This window comes from Mustela erminea, chromosome 9 (genome assembly GCF_009829155.1).
Source record: "Mustela erminea isolate mMusErm1 chromosome 9, mMusErm1.Pri, whole genome shotgun sequence".
NCBI lineage: Eukaryota > Metazoa > Chordata > Mammalia > Carnivora > Mustelidae > Mustela > Mustela erminea.
Window position 1 is genome coordinate 47375844 of NC_045622.1, and position 23340 is coordinate 47399183.

General features: G+C 41.6%; 1 protein-coding gene across 2 annotated transcripts in view; it reads left to right on the forward strand.

The window, feature by feature from the left end:
• RAB30 (RAB30, member RAS oncogene family) overlaps positions 1–23340 on the forward strand; it is a 72855-nt gene that overhangs the window by 10284 nt on the left and 39231 nt on the right. The window contains exon 1 of one of the 2 annotated variants that reach the window (XM_032356669.1): positions 19868–20381. The exons of the other annotated variant lie outside the window; for it this stretch is intronic. The gene's annotated coding sequence lies outside the window, so the exon portion shown is untranslated. Of the gene's footprint in view, positions 1–19867; positions 20382–23340 lie in introns of those variants that run through there. 2 annotated transcript variants of the gene reach the window in all.

The following is a 23340-nucleotide window of genomic DNA, read 5'->3' on the forward strand; positions in this document are numbered from 1 at the left end:
CCTTTTCTTCCTGATCCCCCTTTCTTTAAGCATCATCTGGATTCCTGAATTATTTTTTACCCTCAAGGTATTATAATCCATTACCAACCTTCTGCCTGGTTCCTCAGGAATTTTGCCCACTTTACAAGTGAGGAAATTAAGACTCAGAAAATACAAGTAACCTTCTGAGAGTTACAGCTAGTTAGCAGAGGAGGCCAGACGCAGAGCCGATTTTGATTAACTCTGAGGTGGTTTCTGTTCTTTTTTGCCTTGAGGCAGTCCAGGTATAAAAGATTATGCGAGGAAATCAAGTTGGAAAGAACAAGCATTGCATTATCGTTGCTTATAGCAAATGATTGGAAACAACCCTAAGCATGTCAGGGGAAACAGGTTAAATAAATGGCTAAGTTCACACAAGGGAAAACTATTAAACCACACACAAGCATTGGGGTGTTCTTTAAGTACTGATATGGAAAGCTCTCAAAGGCTATATTAAATGAAAGAAGGAAGGTCCAGTAGAGTACATATTCTGTGAAAGAAGTGGGGATAAGAAAGTGCATTTGAATTTGCACAAAGAAACCCTGGAAGGATATAAAACAACAAAGTAGTTACTGGAACGGGGCTGTAAAAGTGAGTGGGGTGTGTGCTGTGAGATTTCTTAAGATTTACTATTTTATAAGGTTAACTTACAAGATAGCTTTATTGAGATATAATCCACACATCACAAAATTCACACATTTAAACTGTACAATTCAGTGGTTTTTAGTATGTTCATAGAGTTGTGCATCACCACAATTTAGAACATTTCCATTATTCTAACAGGAAACCTTTTACTTATTAGCATTCATTTGTCATCTCCCCTGCTCCTGTGCCTTGCCCTCCCAAACTGCCCCAGGCAACCACTTTCTTGTCTTTACTTTCTGTCTCTATAGATTTGCCTATTCTGGACATTTCATATAAATGGCATCAGGTAATATGTGGTCTTTTGTGACTAGTTTCTTTTATCAGCATGATCTTTTCAAGGTTTATCCGTGTTGTAGTATGGATCAGCTCTAGTTTTATTACCAAATAATATTCCTTTGTATTGATATACCATATCAGTTGATGGAGATTTGGGTTGTTTCCCTATTTTATTTTATTTTATTTTATTTTATTTTATTTTATTTTATTTTATAGAGGAGGGGAGAGGCAGAGGGAGAGGGAGAGAGAGAATCTTAAGCAGGCTCCACACCAAGCATGGAACCTGATGCAGGGCTTGATCTCACAACTCTGAGATCATGATCTGAACCAAAATAAAAAGTTGGATGCTTAACCAAGTGAGCCAGCCAGGCACCCCCTCAACTTAAAAAAAAAAAAAAAATTATTTAAGTAATCTCTACAACCAACCTGGGGTTTCAGCTCAGGACCCCAAGATCAAGAGTCACATGCTCCTCTGACTGAGCCAGCCAGGTTCCATGGCTTGTTTCTACTTTTTGACTGTTAGGAATAATGCTATCAACATGTGCATATAAGGTTTTAAATGTCCATTTGTTTTTATTTCATTTGCGTCTGTACCAGGAGTGGGTCAAGTGCTAACTCTATGTATGAACTTTTAAGGAACTGACAAATTGTTTTCCAAAGCAGCTGCTACCATTTTACATTCCCTCCAGCAGTATATGCAGGTTCTATTTCTCCACATCCTTGCCAACACTTGTTATTATTTCTTCTTCATTATGACCATCCTAGTAGGTGTGCCACATTGAGTTTTGACCCATGGGAATGTAATACCAGTGTATTTCAAAATTAAAACAGAAAAATGTGGAAATAAATGGCAGCTCAAGAAGAAAAGTTTCAGATGGCCAGCCAGAGGTCAGTTTGTAGGGATGACCTTAGGGTAGGGATGATCTTTGGTTTTCCTTGTTCAGCCAGATGTGCTGATGCATATACATTTCCATCTTCTGCCTTTTAGTACCAGCTGACTTCTCCTCCAGTGCTCTCCCAGATTCGTTGTCCAGAGAGGAGGCTTGGGTATAAAGTACTGCACTGCCCTCAGGATTTCTAGCACTTTAGAAACAGCTCTATGGACTCAGCAGCTAGGATGATGTCAGTTCTTAAGAGCAGAGAAGTATCAGGATTCTCTGGGCCATGATGTCCTCATACTCTTTCCCCAGTGCTCATGGTAAGGGCGTTAGAATGAGATGCTTTTAGCTATTGGTGACTGGTCTAGGAAGCAGTGGGATGCTTTTGAAGAATTTTGAAGCCTACAAAATGCAGTTTGAATTTGTGTCCTGGTGCGTTTAAGCTTTGTGATCTTAGACAACTCATAACGTCTCTGAGCCTCAGTTTTTTCATCAATAGTAGAGGAGACTACCTAGTCTAAAGTATCTCTTCACAAGATACTTAATAGTTAGAAAGTAGGCAAGAGTGACTTTACAGTGGAGAAATATGGCAGTTTTACTAGATGATTAAGGTTATTACAGTGTTGGGACAAATCATCATATGAGAAGGACACACCACTAGTGTGGCATTCCTGCCCCAAATGCATAGCTTGAATCTAATCACAAGGAAATATCAGATAAATATAAATTAAGAAACATTCTACAAGTCAAATGGGCTGTATTTTTTTTTTAAATGTCAAGGTCATGAAAGACAAACACTGAGGAATAATTCTATATTAAAGGAGACTAAAGTCACATAGAAACTAAATACAATATATGATCCTGGAATGATTGGATCAGAGAAAAGTTTTTTTTTCTTTTTCTCTCTCTCTTTTTTTAAAAGATTCTATTTATTTATTTGTGAGAGAGAGAGAGAGAGAGAGAGAGCACAAGCACATGTGCAGGGGGTGGAGAACAAGGCAGAGGGAGAGGGAGAATCGGATTCCCTGCTGAGCAGTGAGCCCTATGTAGGACTCAATTCTAGGACCCTGAGATTATGACCTGAGCTGAAGGCAGCCACTTAACTGACTGAGCCACCCAGATGCCCCCCCCCAATTTTTTTTATTTTGCCATAAAGGACATTATTTTGTTTAGTCAATTGGTGAAATTTGAATAAGGGCTGAGATTAGATTATATAAGTATTAAGATTTATTTTCTGATTTTGATCATCATATTGTGAAGATAGAAGAATATGTCTTGAATTTTAGGGAGATACAATGTTTAGGAATAAAGTAATATCTATATCAGAAAGAATGGTAAAGCAAAGTGGTAAAAAATTAACATTTGGATAATCTGGGTGAAGGGTACATATGAATTATTAGTAGTTTTCTTAAAGTTTTTTCCTTTTTAAGTTGAAGTCTGAAATTAATTAAAAATAAAGAGATAAGAAAGGAGGGAAGGAAGATGCCAGTACTTAGAGATAGGGTTGCTGTGAGGACTAAACAAGGCCCTGTATGTCAAGGCTCAGTGTGGTGCTTGTCACCTGGTAGCCTTCAAGTACATGGGGACATCCTGGGATGGGCAAGGCAGCCGGTAGCTCTTAGCTGTTATTGGGGAGCCAAACTAAAATTGACACGTGGTATATGGTGACAGTATTGTTCTGAATGCAAAATTGGGATTCATGGTCTGAGAAAGAATTTATTGATTTAATTGCAAAGTCTTACCAAAAAAGAAAGAAAGAAAGGAAGAAATATATATATATAGAGAGAGAGAGAGAGAGAGAGAGAGAAATAAAATATTTGGTTGCCCATTTAATACATTATCTCATTATAGTGTTAAATTTATCAGAATTCATGATTATCTTAGGAAAGCTAGGGGTTATGGTTCTTTTAGGCTATTTTTGGGCCAATATTAGCGTTTGGGCGGCTTCCTCTTCTTACCTTCTCTTTTTTTTCCTCTTCCCTCTTCCCCCAACTACACAATCAAGTTTCCGATTTTATCTGTGAGAGTCATTTGAATTAGCCATGTCAAATGTTAATTGTTTTGGCAGAGAAAAAGAATCTTGGACAAGCTTTTCCTTCTAAGACTCAAAAACTTATATTTCTAAGAGCTGACTTTGGAAGGAATGTTACTGGTCTGGAAAATTCGGATAGCAACCTCAGAAGGAATTCATGCCCTAGAGGAATTGGGAGTGGGGTGGGGAGCTCAATTTCCTTTGAGACAGATTGAAATAAATAGTTCTTTCTGAAATAGTAATAAAGATCTATTTATTTCCTTCATTTTTTTACTAAAAGCTTCAAAACATGAATTACGATTAAGTTCAAAATATATTTAGCCCAGGCACCAAAAAAAAAAAACCCTTAACTAATCCTGATTAAAAAACATTTATAAAAACTTGGACAGGCTGCTTTGCTGAATGACATGATCCTTACTATAACGTTTAAGTTGACCCCTTTGATGTGACAGAATTTCCAGCTCATGAGCTGCAGTTGTATAGCTCAAGACTCCACATTAAGTGATACCAATCCAGAGTCATTGTTCCTGCTGTGGTAGGGTCTTTCTGTGTTGACTGTTACCTGCTATAAATTGTCTGGTCTCAGAATTTTTCGTGTTCTTTGCTTTTAAAGTTACCATGGCCAGGAAACTAAATGGCATGTTGGTATGTGCAAGCTTTTTTTTTTTTTTTTTTTGTAAGTAGTCTCTATGCCCATTGTGGGGCTCAAACTCATGACCCTGAGATCAAGAGTCACATCTTCTACTGACTGAGCCAGCCAGGTGCCACCAAGTTACTTTTATTATAGAATTTAATAATGATAATAATAATAGAAAACATTTTTTATGATGTGCCAAGTGGTGTGCTGCTTTCCATAAGTTACAGCATTTAGTTGTGGCGAAACCACATGAGAGATCCAAAGCTCTGAGAGCTGAAGTAACATGCCCAAGATTATATGACTAGTAAGAAGCAGATCCAGAGCCAGAAATCAGAGCTGTCTGACTGCAGAGCTTGTGCTTTTCTGCTGTGTGAAATGCCATTTTGCAGATTGGTGTGGAAGATGATTACTTTTTCGCTTCATCTGTAGAGAAGAGTCCTGTCTTATTTACTTGACGGGTATTTATTGAGTGCCCATCACATGTTAGTCACCTACAGAAGATTAAAACCCAGGCTTTGTCATTAGGAAGTTCACATTCGGGGGACGCCTGGGTGGCTCAGTGGGTTAAAGCTGCTGCCTTGGGCTCGGGTCCTGATCTTGGGGTCTTGGGATCGAGTCCCACGTCCGGCTCTCTGCTCAGCGGGGGGCCTGCTTCCTTCTCTCTCTCTTTGCCTGCCTCTCTGCCTACTTGTGATCGCTCTGTCAAGTAAATAAATAAAATCTTTAAAAAAAAGAAAAAAAGGAAGTTCACATTCGGTTAGCCTGGGTGGCTCAGTGGGTTAAGCCTCTGCCTTTGGCTCAGGTCATGATCTTAGGGTCCTGGGATTGAGCCCTACATGCGGCTCCTTGCTCCTTGCTCAGTGGGGAGCCTGCTTATCTCCTGTCTGCCATTCCCCTGCTGTGCTTGTTCTGTTTATCTCTCGCCCTCACTCTCTCTGTGTAAAATAAATAAACAAAATCTTCAAGAAAAAAGTTCACATTCAAGTAGAGGAGATAAAACAGTTTCCTCCCTATATACGCATGTTCATAACAGAATTATTCACAATAGCCAAAGGGTAGAAGGAACCGAAATGTCCATCGGCAGGTGCATGGATAAGTCAAATGTGGTATGTACATATGGTAGTATATTACTCAGCCTTGAAAAAGAAGAAAATTCTAATACATGCTACAACATGGATGAATCTTGAGGACAATATGCTAAGAGAAATAAAGCAGACACAAATGGATTAATATTTTATGGTTACACTTATATGCGGTTCCTGGAATAGTCAAACTTACAAAGACAGAAAGAATGGTGGTTGCCAGGGGCTAGCGGGAGAGAGAAATTGGAGAGTTGTTATTTAATGTGTATAGAGTTTCAGTTTTGAAAAATGAAAAAATTCTGAAGATTGGTTGTACAGCACTGTGGATATACTTAATACTACTGAACTGTACACTTAAAATGGTTGAGATTATAAATTTTATATTACAAATATTTTATCACAGTTTTAAAAATGCAGACAGATATCCCCCCCCGACATTATATGATGAAACATTAATTAGTGCAACAAGAAGGACTGATGAAGTCATAGGACTTAGAGATTCTTTCTAGACGGGGTGGATCAGGTGAGGCAATGGAAGATGGGTCAGATTTATGTAGCATTGAGGAAGGTGGAAAGGGCAACCCAGGTGAAGGGAACAGTGAACAAAGTTATAGAGACTTGGTCCTGCTTAAAGATCCAATTCTGGCAAGGAACAAATCTCTAAATGACTCTGTAATTATGGGTGTCCCAGCCACCTTGCATGTGGGCAGAGACTTAAATGCAAAGTCTAAACCAGGTCCATGAAGTTGTGGTATGCTGGACAAGGACTCATTCATGATTCATTCAGTCAACATATATTTAGCACACAGTGCCCATGCTATGCTAGTCACTCTATGTATGCTGGCAGATGTAGTAGTCCCAACAACTCTGAAGTTATTAATAGCCCTAATTAACAGATGTAGAAACTGTGACTCAGAGAGATGAGGTAACTTGCCCAAAGTCACATGACTGATAGGTGGTCGAAGTAAGACTTTGCCTGTGTAACCCATGCTGCCTGTGTCCACTAAGCTACACTATCTACTCTTGGGGTGAGTGTGAAGTGATGTCTGCCTTTCAACTCACAGTAGAAGTGGCATGTGACTGCTACCACTTGTCATCTTCTTGCTGCTTTTGAAACTACCTTGACAGCTCTGAGACTCTGCTTCCTTATCTGTGAAATGAAAACCTTGTATTGAACTAGATTATTTCTAAGTCTTCTCCCAGATCAAAAAACCCTATTTATTCATTCTTTTATCCATCTATCCATCGATCCAACAACAATCTGGTATCTATTATATAATGGGTACAAGCTGATGGGTGCTGGGACTGGTAATTGAGATTTGACAAAACACGGTTCTTGCCTGAAAGGAGACTGTGGGCCAGGGAAGGAGATGAAATGGATGGTTATTGTACAGTATGGCCATAGCACTGGTAAGGGTGTATACAGAAGGCTGGAGCATAGAGAAGGGGCATTTGTCCCTGCCTTGGATAAGAGGTTGTCAAGAGGAGAGGAAGTCATCCCAAAGACCAGGAAAGTAGTGAGGAAGACTGTAAGAATCTCATCCATCCTGTTGTTCCAGTGGTTATAAGCACAGTACATATTTATTACATTTAGTTAAGCTTTGTTGACTTTAAAGGTCCTTTTGATTTTAAGCCTTGTGGAAAGTTTAGTTGAATTTAACAGTTAAGTGCAGCCAAATATTGATATTCATCTCGAGCTGGTGACCCAGCTCAAGAATTTGGAGAAAGATTATAAAGTTGAAGAGAGACCTAGGAGTTAATTTTTTTTTTTAAAGGGAATTTAGGAAGCATGGGGTAGCCTCGTAAGAGACCTAAGGGCCCAGGGTTAATTTGAGGTGTTCACAGCTGAAGTCATAGATGATTATATTTCAAAGAGATGAGTGAAATGGCTAACATTGTATAGCACATGTGATTCTTTCAAGACTACTAAGGACTGGTGAGTTGCTAAGTATTAGAATGATTAAGTATTAGAACTCTAATACCAAGGAATTGAAATGAGGGTTGGGTGGGGGAAGTTAAAAGAGCTAACATTTATTGCACAGCTAATACGTAAAGGCATTGTGCTATGCCCTTTACGTTTATAATTTTGTTTTATTCTCCCTACGGTCTTATAAGGTAGGTGTTCTTATTCTTCACAAATGTGGAAACAGTCTCAAGGAGGTTTGACTTGCTTGTCATAGCTAACAGGAGACAGCAGGGACTCAAGTCCACGTTTTTAAAATTAAGGCCTTTACCTTTTCTACACAAGCTTCTTCAGGTTTCTGGGTTTTGTACTTCTTTTTTTGGAAAAGATTTTATTTATTTATTTGACAGAGATCACAGGTAGGCAGAGAGGCAGGCAGAGAGAGAGGAGGAAGCAGGCTCCCTGCTGAGCGATGCAGGGCTTGATCCCAGGACCCTGAGATCATGACCTGAGCCGAAGGCAGGGGCTTTAACCCTGAGCCACCCAGGTGCCCCTGGTTTTTGTCCTTCTGAAAAAACAGCACCAGGGCACAGGGCTTCCCTGTCATCCTTGGAGCCTAGAAAGTGGTGATATTTAGGGTCGACCAGCTCTTAAAAATATCCAGTATACTCAAGGACAGCTCTCCCAGCTTTCTGTATCTTCCTTCTGAAGCGGTGGGTCACCAGCTCGAGATGAATGGCTCTTATTAAAATACTGATTCCCCCTCCCCACCCCTTTTTTGCCTTTCCCTGGTAATTTATGAATGGCAATTTCTCTCTTAGAAGTGGCTCATAAAAGTCATCTGAGAAAATGCTGTTTGAAGCCAGCTCAGTTTGTGTATTTAATCCCTTCTCCTTCCCCAACAAAGGGTCACTTCACATCATTTGCCCCAGATTCTGTCTTTGGGGTCCTGAGAGAGCTTGTTACCAGGCTCCCAGAGGCCTCCAGCTCTGAGGTTCTGACAGGATCCCATAGAGGTCTCCACTATTAACCCCTTACATTTCTGGCTCCTTCTTCATCTCTCAAAAGGTTTCCCCACGGGCATAAGCTATGGTGTCTTCTCAGGGAGTGTTTCCCCAGCTTATTTCGGAAGCAGGCCAGGCTTTTGGCTCTGGGCCTTTAACCCCCTAGAAAGTTCCCACATGTGGCTGCACGAATAGCAGACTGTCCGCCAAATGGGTTGATGAATTATGGTAGTGGGGAAAGGTCTCCAGCAGGCTCTTTCTCTGCCCTGGTATTCCACAGTTTGGGCTATAGTGACATGGACAGAGGATGTGGTGTAAAGAGACTGGAGCTCAAGTCTTGGCTCAAGGCATAAATCTTGGGGCTGTGAGACTTGACCTGTTTGAGCCTGTGTTCTTAGCTCCAAATGAAGGACTGATGGCAACCCTAGCTTCGTACTGTTGTTGTGAGAGGCAAATATCTCGATGTATAGTATTGACGTAGTGTATAACAAGCCCATAGAATGTATAACAGATGTCAGTGCTTGTTGTTATAAAACAAATTTGGCTCAATGAGAGACATTTCTGGAAACTCTCTGGCCCCAGTTCCTGGCAAATCTTTTCATTGCTCAAGTAGGCATGCATGGTATCATTCTCGTGTTTATTTTTGTAATCTTTTCATTTGTAGTCATAAACACTCCTAGAAGCTTTGTGATTCTTAAGTATTTATCTCTGAAGACTCTGGTCAGGGTTGTACGCTCATACCCAGAGCTAGTTGCCTCAGAGTAATTATTTGGATTCTCAGAGCTGAATGTGGATCAGTTTCCCAAGAAATCCTGGGACAGCAGAGCTGGCTGTGTATGATAAATGAGGTTTGTCTTGCTTGCTAGGATTCGGATGGTTGAGAACTCCTAAGGGTATTTGAGAGTAGGTAAACCCCAAGGCAGGACTATTATAACTTCGTGTATGTTTCTGGTAATGAGATGAGAAGAGTGCCTTACTGTAAGTGGTTTGAGTTTAGAGCTAGAAGCCTTTGGAAACTGACAAGTCTTGTGTATTGTCATAAATTTGTTAGGATTATTACTCTGTTGTGAGAAATTTTCTAGGTATTCCTCAGACACTTGGGGATTGTTGCTTACTATATTCTTGCCATTTCAGATGGTTGTATTTCATTCTTCTTGGCTATGTTTATCAGAGCTCTTTGAATTGGTAAATGAGGGGCACCTGGGTGGCTCAGTGGGTTAAAGCCTCTGCCTTTGGCTCAGGTCATGATCCCCGGGTCTGAGATCGAGCCCCGAGTCAGGCTCTCTGCTCGGCAGGGAGCCTGCTTCCTCCTCTCTCTCTGCCTGCCGCTCTGCCTACTTGTGATCTTTATCTGTCAAATAAATAAATAAAATCTTAAAAAAAAAAAACACAGCACAAAACCAGAAACCCATCCTTTGAAATCGCACAAGGTATATGCCCAGGGGTGATTTATGGGTGCACGGAGAAGGAACATTAAAGGAATAATTGTTGGCTGTTTATTTTGGAAAAGTATGTGTACTGAGAGCAGAACCAGGGAGGTTTATTTTCTCTTTTACCTTCCTCCAACTTCGATTAGTGTTAATAGGATCGTATATTGTAGACTTTACTTGGCTCATTGCGCTCACATGAATGTTTGAATTGTTTTGGTATTGTATACGAGCAGCAAAAGGGAAAGAGGAACAGAATGCTGAAAGCTAAATTATTCTATATACCTTATTTTGGATGGGATTTATTCTCTTGAGACCATTAAAATTATCTGATTAGATGATTCTGATAGGTACATCTAGACAGCTTTATAACTTGTTTGTCTGAAGTGGTTTTTTCAGGGGATGGCTAAATGTGTTTTGTGTTTGGTGGAACAAGGTGAGTCTTAATGCGGGTTATCTAAGCTTTGGGCCATCACAGGTGTCACTGTTATCCGAAGGACCAATGGAACTGTGTGTTCCCCTGGGGTGAGTTGACGCTGGGGGCCTTTGTTAGGCCATGATTTGATACACACTGACCCAACTTACCCTCCTGGTGGTAAGGGATTCAGTTCCTAAGGTTGCTGCTGCAGATCCATTTATTCAATTAAGCAAATAACAACTGAGGTCCTGCTGTTCCTTGGGTATTGTTTCGGTCTTAGAAATACTCTGTGTGAGGAGCCAGAATCAAACTGCTTGGAGAAACCCTGTACAGTTAGAGTGCTAAAATTTCTGGGTTTGAAGGGACCTTAGAGACAATCTAATCCAGGATCAGCAAGCTTTTTCTGTAAAGGACCAGAAAGTAAATGTATTTGATTTAGGGGGCCATATTATGATCTCTGATGCAGATCATTCTTTTTTTTTTTTTTTTTTTTAAATTATCATTTAAAAGTGTAAAGATCATTCTAAACTGAGGTGGGAGACATAAGCTGGATTTGGCCCATGAGCCATAGTTTTCCCACCCCTGATCTAACCCATTCCCCCTCCCCTTTTTTAATCAAAGAAACTGAGAACCAGGGGGTTCTCTGTACAACCCTTCCCACCACCACCAGCAAGAACACATCTAGTTCTTGACCCTGCTCAATTGTTGACCTTTAATAAAGGATCCCCAGAGGTTTAGGCCCACAACTCAAATTGCCTACTTACATGGCAAATATATAGTTTTGGTCCTGAGGGAAGAATGAATTTAATTATTCAGTAAATCATTAGGTGCCTGCCACATTCCAGGCACTGTGTTTGGGACGGGTTGTAAAATTAGCATGACAAAATCCCAGCCTTCCATCAGTTCAGGCAGATATGATGCCCAAATGACAGTTAGCCTGTGGAGACCAGGAGTGGGTGTCTTTGGAGCAGAGGAAGGCACTCCTTCCTCAGTATGTGGGATGCTTCCATGGGTGTATAAATGAATCCACTCATTCATGTTTGGAAGACACTACCCAGCCTATAGGAAGGGGAAAGAGACTTGGCTTCCTCCATACTTGCTTATTTTTTTCTGTGGGGACCGATACCTTATGATCCTATGTATGCACGGGTGGGTTATGAGATTAAAGGAACTAAGGTGAAAAAGGATAAAGACAGTTTATCTGGCACTGGCTTTGTTGTACCAGTTTATCCAGTCAGTGGCACTGAGACACAGATGAAAGCATGAAAGATCAATCAGAGAGCCTTTTAACATTTTTGAGCTGGAAGGGATTTTATAGGTCATTTGGCAGTACCCTTTCATTTAACAGATAATGAGCATGAGGCCCAGAGATGTCAGATTTCTTACTGTGGGTCGCACGCTAATTCATAGAATCTCAAGAGTTCTAAAGGCCCATAACAGATGGAGTAGAAGTCTCCAAATAACAATAAAGAATAATAATCAGAGCCAACATTCTTGAAAGTTTATTGACATGCCTAGTAATACATATTAACCTCATTTAATTCTGACGATAACTCAATGTAATTGGGTAAGATTACCATCCCCGTTTTACAGCTGAGGAAACTAAGCTGGAAGAGATTAAGTAAAATGTGTCCGAAGTCACCCAGTCATTAATAATAGAGCCAGGATTCAAGTACCAAGCTCAAGGGCTTAACCTGCTCAGAGCCCTTTACTCCCACTTAACTGCGACAACTGAATGGGAGCTCAGTGACTGAGGAGACCCGTGCCAGGTCTGTGGATGTCTCATCTTTTGGCCAGATGTATATGCTAATATGCAGATGTGGGCCAGGAAAGCCTGTTGCTCTGCAGCTGTCTTTATAGTGCCCCAGAACAGTTCTGAGAATTAATGTGCACAGTAGAATTCTGTTTCAACATCAAAGTTCCTTTGAAGACAGAGAGCCTGGTTGGTAATTGGTTTCCCTGATTCTGCCGAAGTTTGTGGGGGCAACCGGAAGACTCTTTCTGCAAGTGTTGCCTTCTTCCTGTTGTGCAATCATTTAGGTTTAAAATCGTAGTTTCAGGGGCACCTGGGTGGCTCAGCAGGTTAAGCCTCTGCCTTCGGCTCAGGTCATGATCTCAGGGTCCTGGGATCCAGTGATGCGTCGGGCTCTCAGCTTGGTGGGGAGCCTGCTTCCTCCTCTCCCTCTGCCTGCCTCTCTGCCTACTTGTGATTTCTCTCTGTCAAATAAATAAATAAAATCTTAAAAAAAAAATTGTAGTTTCAAACTGTAGTGTGAGGCATCCTGGGGTGTGTGGGCTAAAGAACTGAGGGAATCTATAGGAAAAATTGGGCGTGGATTTGGCTTTGATCCAAATAATGTCTAAAACAAATATCTTTTGCTGCATTAATTTTTTAGTTTTGATAAATGAGAACAACTGACTCATTAGATGTACAGTAACTGTGATGCTTGTGATGTTTTCTTTCTGTTTTTGCAGAAGTTGAATGTTTTTCTCACCTGACAATGGTAAATACATGGATTTAGTTGGAGGTTTTTTGTTTTTTTAGCCAAACACATTTTTACAGATTTGTAGAGGTTATTCTAAGAAAACCCTCTACCTAGATTACTGTTTTGTTTATAAAGAGCACTATAGGCTTTCTTTGCCATTCACTCATTGTAAGCAGGTTTCTCTATATGGCAGAGGAAAGCCTGGGTTCTTAGATTTCAGCTCAGAAAGCTATATCCTTTGAACCTAGGCCCCTGGGTTGGGATGTATAAGTCAATACACAGCATTAATAATTGCTGCATATCACTTGGAGGAAGATCCAAATTAAATAAAGAAGGCTTTCATTAGGTCATGAAAAAACAGATTTAGTCTATCTTGGTAAGAATCTTGAGGGATTTTGCAGAGGGAAGAGATGTAATACAAGATAGTCTTCTCATTTGTAGGCGTTTGAGAAATCCCTTAAAATAGAGAAACACATGAATATTTGTTTTCTAACAGAAAATAATTCAAAGACCTGCCCATGTGTCTTGCCAAAGCTTTTTTTCTTTTCAAGCTTCAGCCAACCCGCCAGAAAATTTTTTTTCTGATTATATCAGGGAGAAATCTCACTTAGTGATTGCACACTGTTAATACCTGCTTTATTATTATTTTTTTTAAGATTTTTATTTATTTGAGAGAGAGAGCATACAAGTGGATGAGGGAAGAGGCAGAGAGATAAGCAGGCTTCCCTCAGAGCAAGGAGCCTGATGCAGGACTACATCCTAGGACCCTGAGATCATGACCTGAGCCGAAGGCAGCTGCTTAACCAACTGAGCCACCCAGGAGTCCCTATTTTTAAGAGTCTTAAGAATATCTCACAACCTACCATTTGTCTAGTTATTTCTCTGTTATTATATACAGGTTAAACTTTTTTTTTTTTAAGATTTTTATTTATTTATTTGAGAGAGAGAGAGATCACAAGTAGGCAGAGAGGCAAGCAGAGAGAGAGGGAAGCAGGCTCCCCGCTGAGTAGAGAGCCCGATGCACGGCTCAATCCCAGGACCCTGGGATCATGACATGAGCTGAAGGCAGAGGCTTAACCCACTGAGCCACCTAGGCGCCCAGGTTAAACGTTTTTGGCAAGAATTCTAAATAGCTCATTTTGTATACTCGCCATTGCTGTGTGAGGGGATGTTAGTTTATCCCATTATTGGTGATGCTCAATGCAAATAAACATCTGGCTAAAGTGGGGTCCTGCCAGATTTTGGAATCATAAAGGTATCATTTCCTGGAGATAGATTTGCATTAAGTTTGGTACTAAAGTTCTCCCAGATATGTTAACATACATTTATTTTATTTTAGAAGGTTTTATTTATTTGAGAGAGAGAGTATGTGCATGAGCATACAGGGGAGGTGGACTGGCAGAGGGAGAGAGAGAATCCCAAGGAGACTCCACACCTAGTGCAGAGTCCAATGGGGGCCTCGATCTCACAACCCTGAGATCATGACCTGAGCTGAAACCAAGAGCTGGCACTCAACCAACTGAGCCACCCAGGTGCCCCTATCAATATTTTTTTATTAGATACCTATTGTGCATCTAGCCTTATGTTTAGTACTGTGATGAATCTAAAAGAATTAGATAAAAAAGAATCTATCTGAAGGAATATGTAGGTTCCTTGAGAGGGTAAGTTATTTTTTAAAAAACTAACAAGTAAAGGAGTGGTGATTCTTAAGTTAACAACTAGTTTATAAAAACTTTTTATTGATGTATAATATACATAGAGAAAAGTACACTTGTAAGTGTAATAGCTTGATTATGTTATCAAACTGAGCACACCAATGTACCCAGCACCCAGATTAAGAAACAGAATTTAGGGGCACCTGGGTGGCTTAGTTCATTTATGCATTCAACTCTTGATTTCAGCTCAGGTCCTGATCTCAGGGTCTTAAGATCTAGTCCCATGTCAGGCTCCATGCTGGGCATGGAGTTTGCTTAAGGTTCTCCATCTCCCTCTCCCTTTGCCCCTCCCTCCCCAAAGAAATGGAATATAAGCACATCTCAATAAGTCTGATTTTTAAAACGATTTTTATTTATTTATTTTGAGAGAGAGAGAGCATGGCATAGGGGATGGGCAGAGGGAGAGGGAGAAGCAGACCTCCTGCTGAGCAGGGAGCCTATTTAGGACTCATCTGAGGACCCTGAGGTCATGACCTGAGCCAAAGGCAGATGCTGAACCAACTGAACCACCCAAGTGCCCATCAATGAGTCAGATTTTTGTGTGGAACTTATATCCAAATGATTGTTGACTTTTTCCATACCAACTTATTTATGAGTGGCCCAAAGAAATCAATATCATTTTAAGCCTAAAATGGTGTTCCCTAACTTGATTGGTTTGGGGATCTAGCCAGCTTGATTCAGAGTAATTTTCACAATGTGCATCCAAGATAGTCTCTCCTTATTTTTTTTTTTTAAAGATTTTATTTATTTATTTGACAGACAGAGATCACAAGTAGGCAGAGAGAAAGAGAGGGAAGCAGGCTCCCCGCTGAGCAGAGAGCCCGACGCGGGACTCGATCCCAGGACCCTGAGATCACGACCCGAGCCGAAGGCAGCGGCCCAACCCACTGAGCCATCCAGGCGCCCCGTCTCTCCTTATTCATTCCTGTCTCAGAACAGAAGATGACCTCTCCTTTCCCATGGATAGCTTCTTCCCTGTGCATTCCACCCTGCCTCTCTTGACTTTCCTGGGTCTGGTCCTTCTCTTTCTTCCTTGTTTCTCCTCCATGTATCCTTGGTCTTTGGTTTCTCCTTTCCCTTAGGTTCCTTAGCAGTCATCCTCCTGGTTCTCCTCACCAGGCTGCTATTCTCCCTCTTTTTTGTCACCAAACTTCTTAAAAGACAAACTCCTCTTCCTCTTTAACCCGTTCATCCCAATGCCACAATTCTAGGGAAGTTCATAAGCAAACTCCTAGGTGTTAATCAGCCTTTTCTAAAGCCCTTGTTCTCTTAGATATTTCTGCTTCCTGTTGAAGGCTTTTTCTTCTTTTCTATGAGACTGTCTCCTTCCTTGGCTTCTATTTGTGTGCTCTTAGTTTTCAGCTACTACTCTGAGTACCCCTCTAACATTGAACTTCCCAAAGAAAGAACAGCAGTAATTCTGGCTTCTGTCGGTATGTCTGAGAATGACTTTTCTTAGGACCTTTCTTCATGGATAATAGATAAATATCTGAATTTATCTGTGTTTGGAAGATAATGTTTTTAATGGCAACCTCTCAATGAAATTAATGTAAATTCTGTGTTACCCTAGTTTCTCAATGCTGTACCTGGTAAGAACTCAATATGTGTTTGTTGGAATCATTTAATCATTCAATTATTCATTTATATGTTCAATAAATATTTACTAAATGTCTAGTCAGTGAATTGATTGTTAATTTCCACAGTAGGTTACATTTATATTTTTATTTTTATTTTTTTAAGATTTTATTTATTTGACAGAAAGAGATCACAAGTAGGCAGAGAGGCAGGCAGAGAGAGGGGGAAGCAGGCTCCCCGCTGAGCAGAGAGCCCCATGCGGGGCTCCATCCCAGGACCCTGAGATCATGACCTGAGCTGAAGGCAGAGGCTTTAACCCACTGAGCCACCCAGGTGCCCTGTAGGTTACATTTTTAAAATAACTAAACTTCTATGTAAATATGTATTCTTTGTCTTTTTTTCTTTTCATTTTTGTTGACGTTTGCTTGTCCCCCCCCCCCCCCATTGACCAATTACTAACTATATGACTCTTAGAGAAGTTATTTAACCTCTAGAAATCTTTACTTTTTAAAACAGGGATAACAGTGGTATTTGCCTCCTGGATTGTAAAGATTAAGTGGAAAAAAATGCACAGAGAGCACATAGCATATACTAGGATATAGCAATGACTCGATAGATATTAGTTATCATTATTATTCTTTTTTAAAAAAAGATTTCATTTATTTATTTGACAGAGAGAGAGATCACAAGTAGGCAGAGAGGCAGGCAGAGTGAGATGGAGAAGCATGCTCCCTGCTGAGTAGAGAGCCCGATGTGAGACTCGATCCCAGGTCCCTGAGATGGTGACCTGAGTTGAAGGCAGAGGCTTAACCCACTGAGCCACTGAAGTGCCCCTATCATTATTATTCTTGCTGTAATGGTTCAGTAGTTGACTTTGGTCCTCACGGCAAATTAAGCATTAGTCTTCCCATTTTTCTTTCTTTTCTTTCTTTTTTTCAGTCTTCCCATTTTTCCAAGAAAGTAATGGAGACTCAAGAGGATTTAAATAACTTGCCACAGGTCACAGAGCTAATAAATTGTAGATCTTGGATATCTGATTGATAGCTTGTGCCTTTTACAAAACTATGTAAATGTACACCAGTATATCCTATGCTTCCAGCATCTTGTAGGACACTTAGAAGTAAACTAGAAGTCACTTTATAGTGGCTGAAATAAGCTAATGCTGTTCTTTTGCTTTCAAAAGGTAGGACATATCAAGGAAGTTCTGCCTGATCGGGAAAACTCCAGCCCTAATGGTCAGTTTTAACAAAGATTGTATCTTAAAACCACAGGATCTTAGGGCTAAGAAGGATTTTAGGTTTAGAAGGATTTGCCCACCCAATTATTGAATTTTATTGCTAACCATCCAGCCACGGGGTCATTTGATTTATTCTTTAACACTTCCAGTGACAGGGAAGTCATTGTCACCTGGAGGCAGCTCTTTCCCCTTTCCACAGCCCTGACCACAAGACTGTCCTCCTCCATCCAACATCCATCTGAACTTCTGTGTCTGCCTTCCACCTGTGGATTCCAGCTTAGTAGTGGATGGCCACATGAAGTACGTGGAACCGCTGTTTCCTAGGTCAGCTTTTTAGATTCTTGATGTTTATTCTCCATTTTTCATTCTCAGCAGCTCTTCACCAGATTGAGCAGCTTCAAACCTTTCATTTACAGCTTCCCCAGAAAAAAAAAAAAAAAAAAAAACTAGATCTACTCTTTTTTTCTTTTTAGTGTAAAAAAGAGTAAAATCCATGACTATCTCATGAGCATTTGGCTTTTCCTTCAGTCTTTCTCATTATGCTTGGTACTTCCTTCTACCCAGTTAGTCAAGCTAGGAACCTAGGAGTTTGTTTCTTTACTATTCACATAACAGTCCATCAGCTACTCTTTTTGGTCCTATCTCCAAATATAAAATTCATCTCTTCTACCATCACCCCAATCTAGTCACCAGATCCCTCTCCGATTCCTAACTCCGGCCCCCTCCTTGCCCACGACAAGTAGAGTTATCTCTTTTTTTTTTTTTTTTTTTTAAGATTTTATTTATTTATTTGAGGGAGAATGAGTGAGAGAGAACATGAGAGAGGAGAAGGTCAGAGGGAGAAGCAGACTCCCCAAGGAGCTGGGAGCCCAATGCGGGACTCGATCCTGGAAGTCCGGGATCATGACCTGAGCCGAAGGCAGTTGCTCAACCAACTGAGCCACCCAGGCGCCCTAGAATTATCTCTTTAAAGCACAAATTCATGGCATTTGGGTGGCTCTGTGGGTTAAGTGTCTGAGTCTTGATCTCAGTTCAGATCTTGATCTCAGGGTTGTGAGTTCAAGCCCTGCCTTGGGCTCTACATTGGCATGGAGCCTACTTAAAAACAAAAACAAAATCAAAAGCCCAAATCAGATCATGTCAGTCCTGTAATTAAAACTATTCTCTGATTTCTCATTGCCCTTACAACAAAATTGAGACTCTTCTGTGGTCAGCAAGGCCCTGCGTCATCTCCAATATTCTTCCGTGTTATTCATTCAGCCTTGGTCCCTGGTGGCCTTTATGTTCTCTAGACATGACAAGCCTTCTCTGGCAGCCAGCCCTCACACTTCTTGTAACTTCTGCCTGCACTCTCTGCATAGCTTTGCAAATGGCTGGCTCATTCTCATCCCTCAGGTCTCAGCTCAGATACCACTTCCTGAGAGAAGCCTGCTCTGATCCCTCATCAAAGGCCCTAATCTCATTATTTTGTACCTTCCTTTCAGATCTGCCCTGCTTTTCTTGAGAACGTAAGTTCTTTGGTGACTGGACACCGGCCTTCATGTTAGCAACCATGTTTTCTCTAAGTGGCATTGTAGGTGCCCTTGGAAGGTACTTGATAAATATTTGCAGAATAAATAAATAGCTTGTGATTGACTGGGTGTAAGGGTGTTGGAATCATATTAAAAATATGGATTTGATTCTGAAGTTGCCATTCCCTGTGTGATTTGGGGTAAATTTTGTTACCTCTTTGGGCTTCAGTTGCCTTATCTGTATAAAAGCAATCCTAGGGGCGCCTGGGTGGTTCAGTGGGGTAAGCCTCTGCCTTCAATTAGGGTCATGATCTCAGGGTCCTGGGGTCGAGCCCCACATCAGGCTCTCTGTTCAGCGGGGAGCCTGCTTCTTTCTCTGTCTCTGCTTGCCTCTCTGCCTCCTTCTGATCTTTGTCAAATAAATAAATAAAATCTTAAAATAAAAAGTCTATGACCTCAGTAAGTTAGGTTTAATCACTAAAAAAGAAAAATAAGTTTAAAAAAAAATAAAAGCTATCCTAGACCAAAAAAAAAAAAAAAAAAAAAAAACAGTCCTATCTACCTCATGAAATGTTGTGAATATTTTCTTTGGATGTTGTGAATATGAATTAAGATACTGGCTGTGAGTGTACCTGCCATAGTACCTGTCACATATTAGTGTTTGGTCTCCCTCCAAGTCTGGCACTTCATTCTAAACATGTATAGCAGAGCTCTGTCAAGTCTGAACCTAATTACTGGAATGGTTCCTGTGGTGTGCCTGGGAGTACCTGACCCATAAGCCTGGGGTGACATGTCTGCATCTTCTCTCGGGTATCACTTGCCTGGCTGGGAAGCTATTTTTTTTTTTTTTTAAGATTTTATTTATTTATTTGACAGAGAGATCACAAGTAGGCACAGAGGCAGGCAGAGAGAGAGGAGGGAAGCAGGCTCCCTGCCAAGCAGAGAGCCCGATGCGGGACTCAATCCCAGGACCCTGAGATCATGACCAGAGCTGAAGGTAGAGGCTTAACCCACTGAGCCACCCAGGCGCCCCTGGGAAGCCAGTTCTAACCCTGAATATCAGCTGTTGTGCTGCGTGATGCTACAGTCTGATAACCCAGAGGTACCAGGCCCAGAGCCTTCGTTGGGGTGCTGAACACAGACCCCCAAAACACCATCAAACCTGACATTGTGTGGCCCATTTCTTGTCAAGATGGATTGGGATGCTCTGTCTAGACAGTCGTCTCCTTTGGGAAATCACGGTTGCTCTAAGAGGAGGCACATGGTCTACCGTTAAGAATACAAACTAGGCCTGTGAGCTGTTGGGGAGGGGAGGAGTTGCCGTGAGGTGGGTGGGCCAGTGCAGCGGAGCCTGCAGAAAGGAGCTGTCAGCTTCTGCACTCACAGGCATCTGGGGATCATTGCTGGGAGCCTTCTCCTGCACCCGTGCCGTGTTAACAGAGCTCCCTGTCCATAGCAAGGTACAGATGTCACTGTCAGCCTTCTCAGAGCCAGCGACTCTGTCCCCCCTTTGAGGAGTGCTTGGATGACTTGAAAGGTAACCCTGGAACGGGGACAGCCTGCTGGGGAGAGGGGGGCTGAAGTCTTCATGCAGCTTGTCTGGTCAGTAGGACGACCTGCGTGACTCTCCTGTCAATTGTCAAGAGTGAGTGTTCTAACATGGGGCTCTAGAGTTAGGTAGACCTGGTTCATATCTTGGCAGTGTCATGACCTTGGCTGAGTTACTTGACCTCTTGCCTTAGCTTCCTCATCTAAAATTGGGATAATAAGGACTCCCTGTCTTATGTGATCGCTGTGAGGTTTAGATGATACAGTACACACAGAAATGTTAGTTGAGTTCCAGGCATAGCTGATGTTCAGAAACGAGTGTTCTTTTTATGAGGCAGGACAGGTTGTAATTTTGAGTTTATTCCTGATGAGCCTCACCCGTATTGAACTTTGGGCCTTGATTGTTTGCCAGCTAGGTCACTTGGGACAACTTATTTAACCTCTCCACGTCAGTGTTTTTATCTGTCACATGAAGTTTATAATTGCCTCCTCCTAGTGAAGGTGAAATGAGATCAGGGTGCCTGACACATAGTAAGTGCTCAAAATCCTTGTTTCTTCCACCTTTGGTTATTGAGTATCTGAAATACGGTCCCTTTAAGCTTGTTAAGATTCCTCACTAGCCTTGTATGCAGCTGTGTTCAGACAGCTTTGGCAGAAGGAAAAGCTTTTTTTTTTTTTTTTTTTTTTAAATAGACTGTTTCATAATCTTTTGGCTCAGATCTGTTGCTGCTGCACCGTGTGCTTCTCAGGGTCCCTGGGTCCTCTGTAATCAGCATGTACCTTGCCTCTCACCTAAACGACCCTGGAAAGTGGCTGCCCTGGGAGATGTTGCTGAATGCAGAATGGATTTTCCTCCCTGCTCTTTGGCTCTTTGGGATGAAACTGGCTCAGGGATTCTAGGCCGCAGGGGGGAGGGGCTGTTGGGCCTGGACTGCAGTTGGACTTAGTGGCTGAGAGTTTTCTGGTTTTCATTAAAATTCTCTGGCTGTCTTTCGGGATGGCTTATTGGATATGACTGTGCATGGGAGGTGGTTGTGCTGTTCTCTTGGCTACACACACCCAGCAAATCACAGTGGCCCTGAGGACGAGAGAGAACTGAAGGTGGATAACAGACTGGCTAAGGGGTATAGCTCAGCAGTCTGTGTGATAAGGGGCCCCTGTCTGCAGCTGTATACCATGAGTTTTACAAACTCTTCAATACAGATGGGGAAGCAGACAGCCAAGCTGGGAACGAGTTGCTGAAAGAATCCTCTCACCGCTTACTCTTGATGACAGACTTGTTCTTCAGGGCAGATATAAGTTTCCTGGCAGCTGTCAGAGGGTCCCCAAATGTGACATCAGTGACTGCAATGAGTCTGATCTAATCATTTTTCCTTAGGTGCTTATGGGGTGGGGGGTGAGTGGCAGTTCCCGGAGAGTGACAGAAGATTCAGTTTTTTAAGAGTTAATTGCTGGTAGTTGAAATCTCACTTGAGATTAGAATTTGAATCTGAAAATCTGGATTCATAAGATGACTCTGCTATTGACTTGCTTTGTGATCTCAGGCAACTTACTTCCGTGGGATAAATTATGTAAAGCTAGTGGCATATCATATGTTCTCAGTAAGGGCTAGATGTTGTGATAAAGTACGCTAGATTTGACCTGTCACTCCAGCTCACCGAGCTATATCCCAGTTCTGTCATCTAAAACATTTGTTCAGCATCCCTCCCAGCTTTGTGTCATTTAAGAATTTGAGGCAGATGTGTTCCCTAAGGCTCTTCTTTCACTGGAGAAATACATCAAAACCATATTATTATGTTCCCCAGTGAGACGCTTACAACGTTGGATATGTCATCCCTAGGTAACTTAGTAGGGAAAAGGAAGGATTTTTTCTGTCATTCTTGATGGATAGGTTGTGAGAAGGACATTTTAATTGATCTTGGGTATAAATGTTCCTTGACTCCCAAGAGAGCATCACTCAGGCTGCCATTTGCCTTCAGTGTAAACTCCATTTCCCATCTTCTCTCCTTTTACTCTACTCTTCAAACCCTGTGTTCTAGCCAGAGTGGACTACTCACAAAGAATAATTACTGTGGAAACTATTGGGTATACCGAAAAGTGTTCTAAAATGGATTTACAGCTTGAAGAAGAACAATAAAAAGAAAATTGGGCATCCACCATTCAGCTTATAAAATGGAATGCTATTGGTGCCTTAGAAGCTGCTTTTGTACCTTCTGCCCCCAAATCATGTCCTCTTCTCTCCTCACCAGAGTCAGTGATTATCCTGACTTCTGTGTTGATCATTCCCTTACTTTTTTCTTTAATGATTTAACTACTCATGTTTATATTACTGAACTGTATATTGGTTAGTTTTTTTTTTTTAAGATTTTAATTATTTATTGGACAGAGAGAGAGATCGCAAGTAGGCAGAGAGGCAGGCAGAGAGAGAGGAGGAAGCAGGCTCCCCGCTGAGCAGAGAGCCTGATGCGGGGCTCGATCCCAGGACCCTGGGATCATGACCTGAGCCGAAGGCAGAGGCTTAACCCACTGAGCTACCCAGGCGCCCCTGGTTAGTTTTTTAAAACAAGGAGCAAGTACAAATCTAGCAAGCTTTGTAAGAAAAGGGCAATAGTGCCACTACTGGGTTTAAAAATAAGCTGATTTGGGTTCATATTGTGACTTTAGCTTCCCTAGAGGTTACAAAAGTCCTAATGGGGCAGTCAGTGGACAAGGCTGTAAGTAGATCCTAGGAAATTTAAAGCCCACCATTATTAGGGCATCTGATGGCCATAGTGTGGGTCAGGCACTGAACATCTGGTAGGGTGTGGTCATATAGAATGGACTCTTCTGTCTTCTCTACCTCTCATTTTTCCAGCTGTCAGGGAGTAGGTCAGAGCAAAAACTTCCTTGTGGGGTGAAGTGAATGCCATCAGCTAATGCACACAGTCAGCCTGGAGGGGCCGAGCAGG